The sequence below is a fragment of the Cervus canadensis genome, chromosome 6 (assembly GCF_019320065.1).
Source record: "Cervus canadensis isolate Bull #8, Minnesota chromosome 6, ASM1932006v1, whole genome shotgun sequence".
In the NCBI taxonomy this organism is placed as follows: Eukaryota; Metazoa; Chordata; class Mammalia; order Artiodactyla; family Cervidae; genus Cervus; species Cervus canadensis.
In genome coordinates this window covers 94402066-94408267 of record NC_057391.1, presented here as the reverse complement: position 1 = coordinate 94408267, position 6202 = coordinate 94402066, and the positions used below count along the sequence as shown (strand labels likewise).

Genomic DNA, 6202 nt, shown 5'->3' with positions numbered 1-6202 from the left:
GCAGGGGTCAGGCCATCAGGGGCTTCTGTGAATCACAGAACAGATTGTGTTTATCAGGACTGATCTCCTTGCAGCATCAGGACAGAGGGAAGCAGCCTGATTCTGCCAGGAACCAAGAAGGCTAAGGTGCTGATGGCCAAAGCCCGGAGTCGTTGGGTAAACGGAGGGAGTTGCTGGCGGGGCCGACCCCCGGCCACGGGGCAGGCCAAGGTCAGGCCCAGAGTGGGCTCAGAGCGAGAGAGAAATGCACTGCCTTCCAGAGGTCTGGTGTGGGCTCTGGTGCAGACCAGCAGAGCGTGAACACTTGGGATGGGGAACAGACCGGGCCCAAGGCGGGGTCTGGAGGGCATCAGAATGAGAGATATGTACCATCTGTAGAACAGGGACTTTGAGATAGTCATCCCTGGGTCCTCATGGGGATTAAAGGAGTGTTGACTGCCTCTGGCTACAAGCAGCAGAATTTGAATTTGTTCATTCAACCAACTTTGACCTGATCTGCTTTATACTGTATGGGATGAGTTTTGCAAAGACCTTGTCACAATTTTTGTCTGAGGACCTATGGGAGGTCTCTGAGAGGTAGGAGGGTTAAACCCCCTACAGGAGCATCATCTGTTTCCATGGCTACACAAGGATGCAGAGTAACAGTGCATCCTTAGCTTGGAAGATCCAGGCACTGGATGATGAGGGGCACCCTTGTGAAGCCAACTCCATTATCAGCCCACTCTGCCTCTAAAATGTACCCTGATCTGATCACTTCCCAAGACATGTGATTATATTAAGCAAGAACAGCTCTAACCCAGCGCTAAGACATTCCTGTCTTGGCTTTGGCAGGAGGGAATCTCTGGGTACTGCTAGAGCCAGAGGGACCAACATGTGTAGACATGGCAACATCTGGAAAAAGAGACACTTCTTTCCATTTGTCACATTTTACTGAGGAGGGAAATCCTTCCTAGAAGCTCCTTATAGTGTTCCCCTTGGGGATCATTGGCTAAGATGGCAGTCACGTGTTCTAACTCAGGGGAGCCTGAGGAAGCAAGTTTCTGCTTGTTCAACCCTTGGCTGGCTACACAACCAAGAAGGAGGAGATGGGAAATTACAGTTGATGAGGCCGCAGGGACGTCTATCAAGGGGCCCTGCACTGTGCTTGCCACATAGAACTCAGTACACGCTCATAGCTTTCGCCTTTCATCCGCTCATCCCACCATTACCAACCACCGTCTCATCCTGTTACCTTCGGTGATCCTCATTTCTGTCCTAGAACTGGCCTCCCTCCTGAGACAAAAGATACAGTACGTCTGATCAGCTAGTGCACACCCATGGGTACATGGCTTTCTCCAGACCCAGGGAGGCCACTACAGAGGGCTACAAACACCCGCAGAGGATTGGCTTTCTCTCTCCCCTTGCGTAAAGCTGAGAACCAGAGGATGAAAGGGAAAGGGAAGGAAAAGGCGCTCGGTCATGTCCGACTCTCTGAGACCCCATGGACTATGCAGTCCGTGGAACTCTCCAGGCCAGAACACTGGAGTGGGTAGCCTTTCCCTCCTCCAGGGGATCTTCCCAACCCAGGGATCGAACCTGGGTCTCCTGCATTGCAGGCAGATTCTTTACCGACTGAGCCACCAGGGAAGCCCCAACTACAGAATAATGCCAGGTAACTTCACCTCAACAAAAACATTCACACCTCGCTGGTCTTTCAACATTCAGGCTGTAGACTCTCTTAGTAATACAGATCCCCAGGGCAAGCCCGCCACCTGAATTCCCACCGGCCAAGGTGACTGTGCTCATTATTGAAACCCCACAGAGCAGGAGTGAACCATTCTCCAGGGCGGTCATACCCTCCAATTAATAACATATATGTCAAATCCCACTAGGGGCGACTCCAAGACACCTTTCAAAATGATTTGTTTCAAGGAAATCAGTTCCCTTGGAATACAGCCTGAAACAAGCCAGCTTCAGGCTGAGAATTAAAATGCTTGCTGTGTGTACTATTAAACAATACTTTTACAAGTTGCAAAAGATATAATCCCATTATAGAAAATGTAGAGGATAAGAGAAAAGACAAATAAAAGCCCCAAAATTCTACCACGCAAATAAAACCAGTGTTGTCATTTTGGCGTAATGCCTTCTCAACATTTTTCCTTTGCTTAAGTGCCTTTAAATAGTTATAAGCACAGCATACATGCTAGTTTTATTATAGTTTTTTAGCTTATGGTTAAGAAGTATTTACTGGGTGTGTTAAGGCTCCTGGCTCAAGGTTAGATGATAACAGTTCAATGAGTACAAGACAAGCAATGAAAAGACACAGAAGCAACACAAGTGAATGGAAGTGGGGGGCAGGGGTTATGGAGGTGCTCCAGGAAGGCTTCCTGGAAGAGGTGCTCTGTAATCTGAGACCCAAAGATGCATGAGAATGAGCTCGATGAAGAGGAAATGGGAGGAGAGGTCTCTGCAGAAGGAAGTGTTTTTCACAGCATGGGTAAGACCCAGCTGAGCGAATACATGGTATTTGGAGAACATGATATGAGAGTAATTCATAATGATGGGAGCTTGAACTCTGTTATATACTGAGTCCCCCCAAGTTTCATATGTTGAAGCGTCATCCCCGGAGTGTGAGTATATTTGGAGATAGGGCCTTTAAAAATAATTAAGGTTAAATGTGGTCATAAGAATGGGGCCCTAATCCAAGAAATCTGGAAGAAAGAAAAAGAAGAGATTGATTATAAAGAATTAACTTGCATGGTCATAAAGGCTCATAAATCCAAAATCTGCAGAGCTGATGTCCCAGTTCAAGTTCAAAGGCTGGAAGTGGCTGTGGAACCACAAGGAACCAGCTCTCCATTTTGAAGACTGTCAGGAGGGAGAATTCTCTCCCACTTTGGAGGAAATCCTTCTTTTGGTCTAGTCAAGCCTTCAGCTGATTGGGCGAGACCCACCCACATTACGGAGTATAGTCTGCTTTACTCAATCCACTGCTTTAAATGTTAGTGTCCTCCAAAAAAAAAGTTCTCCCAGAATCACTGAAAATAATGTTTGACCAACGACACGGGCACCTCCTGGCCCAGTCGAGTTGACAGACACGAGGAACCATCGCAGGCTCTGTGATGAGGATGACAAGGGGAGAGGCTGGGGAGTTTGTCAGGGGCCAGAGATCACAGCCCCGTTAGCTAAACTCAGGAGATAATGCTCGATTCTGAAGCCAAAGGAAAGTTATCGAATAGCTTTAACCAGTGAACATCACGTTCAGTGTTATCTGATTTAAGAAAAAGCATTGAGGCCGTAGTGTGGGAAACACTTTCAGGACCGCCCTGTACAGTTGGGCGGGTTGGGTATGACACGACTCTCCTGAAAGCACTGCCTCCGTTCCAGTCTATGGGGGCAGCACCCGCTGGAGCTGTGCGGAGTACCATCTGAGCCATTGTCTGTGGAGGCTCTGAACGCAGGAGAGACTGGAGGCAAATCAGGTAGGAGGGCACGGCAGCTCCGTGGGTCCGCAGTCTTCAGATCTCGTATACAGTCGTGATTTGGTGGCTTTCTCCTTACGGATAAGCCATGACTTCCTTAACCACTTTCCCAGTGTTGTGTAAAAGTGTCATTTTGCCATAGGGATGTTAGACGTAAATAAGTTTCCTCTGCATCCTCCCCTGTGGCCCCATGATCTCACTGAGATGCTTTCATGCGTGAAGGTGTAATAAATGACTGCAGTGGGAGAACAGGCACACTCTGGGGGTGTCCTGGGCACACCAGGATGGATGGTCAGCTTCCTCTTCTGGAGTTCAAGTCTTTCCTCCAGGGAGTTTCATTTCTGAGAGAATCAGTAGCTAAATGCACAAAATGTGCTTACCTACTGTCAGAAAACTTCAGTCTTTTTCTGTAGATTGAAACCCTGTAATTTTTGTGTTTCAGTAAGGCAAACTGTACTGTCTACATTTATTTATATTCCCTTCACATCTTCAGTAGCAAGAGATAGCTGAGAACATTTCGTTCTCCTCCCACCAAGTTGCTATGATTTCAAAAAGGCTTTTTGTTTTTGTTTTTGTCTTGAGGTGAGAAGTATCTTCTGAAGGTCTGAAGCAAGACTTCCAAGCCTAAGAGAGCAGAGGAGAAAGAATAATGACCATTTCTCTCTTGCACTTGGAGGAAGATAGGAGGAAGAAGTTGAACTATCAAAATGATGTCACTTCCATAATTATTTTTTTTACCTGGAGGTGGCAGAGGATGAGATGCTTAGATAGCATCACCAACTCAATGGACATGAATCTGAGAACTCTGGGAGATGGCGAAGGACAGGGGAGCCTGGCGTGCTGCAGTCCGTGGGGCTGCAGGGTCAGACATGAGCTAGCAGCCAAACAGCAACAACAACTGGGGATGACTTAAAAGCCCTCCTTCTACCGTGCGGAGACTTGCTCTCCATCTACCCCTCTGCCTCTGACTCCAGTAGAGTTATTTGAGGAAAGATTCAGGAGGCTTAAGTTGTGTGGCCAGTCTCATATCAATAAAAGATGCCAGGGGTTTCTTTGTAGATTTGAATGGGCCACTTAAAGAAGCTCCGCTTGGCATAAAGGGAAGCTACCCCTGTAAGAATGTGGCAGAGGCTGCTAGAGCTCACCAACATTCTTTGTTGTTGTTTTTTTTAATATGTATTTATTTGTTTGGCTGTGACAGGTCTTAGCTGTAGCACACGAGATCTTTTCAGGAGCGGCATGTGGAATCTTTAGTTGGCATCATGAGAACTCTTAGTCCCCTGCTGAACTAAGTGGGATCTGGTTCCCTGACCAGGGATCAAGCCTGGGCCTTCTGCGTTTCAAGCATGGAGCCTTACCCCTTGGACCACCACAGAAGTCCCAACATTCCTGTTCTAAACTTCTTTCTGGGCAGTTGTGCTGTGTACCCCACCCTCTCTCAGACTTGAATGTGGGCCTGTCACTGGATTCTGGTCGGTGCTGTGTGAGCTGAAGGGATGACCACCGCTTTCAGGCAAGATCCATGTAAACACCCTACGGGCAGCCCTTGCTCCCTTTCCCCATCTTCCTTCTGGAAAGGACTCAGATCCTAGATTGGGTGGAGCTGCAAGATGGGAGGAACCTGACTCCCTGAATGACTGCCGGGAGCAGAGCACCCCTTCCGGGCCCAGTGCTGCCTCGGAGAGATAAACACACAGGTCCTTCACTCTGTGGATTAGCTCTGTCAGAGAGACCTGACAAGAACCCTGAGAGCAAAGAGACTCACGTGAATGAGTGTTTATTGAAGACTGCTCCATGCACCCAATTTGCTACCTAACAGGAAAGAGCGGTTTTGTGGAGAAGACTTCAGTTGCCTTGACTTCAATGGCCTCCAACCCCACCTGCTCCCTTAAGCGAGTGGCATGACCTTCCTCCAGACTAGAAGGGGTTTTTTGTTTGCTTGTTTTGTTTTTAATGTAATTATCTGGCTGTGCCTGGTCTTAGTTTGGCACGTGGGATCTTTGATCTTCATTGCAAGTGAGCATAGGCCCATGAGACACCACCCTGTGTCAGAGAGAGGAGGTGGAGACACAGACTCATCTCAGGAGTGGACGCGAGACAGGCCCCTTCCCCTGAACATACCAGAGGAAGAGGGACTCTTGATATGGGTGGTGACCTTGAGGATCTTTTAGTTGTGGCTTGCGGAATTTAGCTCCCTGACCAGGGATTGGACCCAGTCTCCCTGAATTCAGAGCTCAGAGTCTTAGCCACTGGATCACCAGGGAAGTACCTAAAAGGGTTTTTATTCAGCAAAATTCTTGGTGAGCCACTTGGTGGTAGAAAGACTGTCCTTAGCATCAACCCCAAATACATGTAAAAAGGAGAACTAAAATAACTCTTCATAATTTAAAAAAAAAAAAAAACCACACACACAAATTGGGGGTTTGGGGAAAGCACTTAGGAAGACTGGATTGGGAGAGAAACAGCGCTGAGCAAGATGGCAGGGGCCAGGCCAGGAGGGGCCCGGAGGTGGGGCTGCAGGCTGAAGGGGTCCCAGTCGGTTCAGAGGCCCAGTCGTGTCCGACTCTGCAACCCCATGGGCCGCAGCACGCCAGGTTTCCTGTCCATCACCAACTCCCGGAGTTTACTCAAACTCATGTCCATTGAGTCGGTGATGCCATCCAGCCATCTCATCCTCTGTCGTCCCCTTCTCCTCCTGCCCCGAATCCTTCCCAGCATCAGGGTCTTTTCCAGTGAGTCAG

General features: G+C 48.4%; 1 non-coding gene across 1 annotated transcript; it reads right to left on the bottom strand.

Moving 5' to 3' along the window:
- Window positions 1–1554: 1554 nt before the first annotated feature.
- Window positions 1555–1626, bottom strand: TRNAC-GCA. Its single transcript has one exon. It is a non-coding gene; the product is annotated as a tRNA-Cys (tRNA).
- Window positions 1627–6202: the final 4576 nt, after the last annotated feature.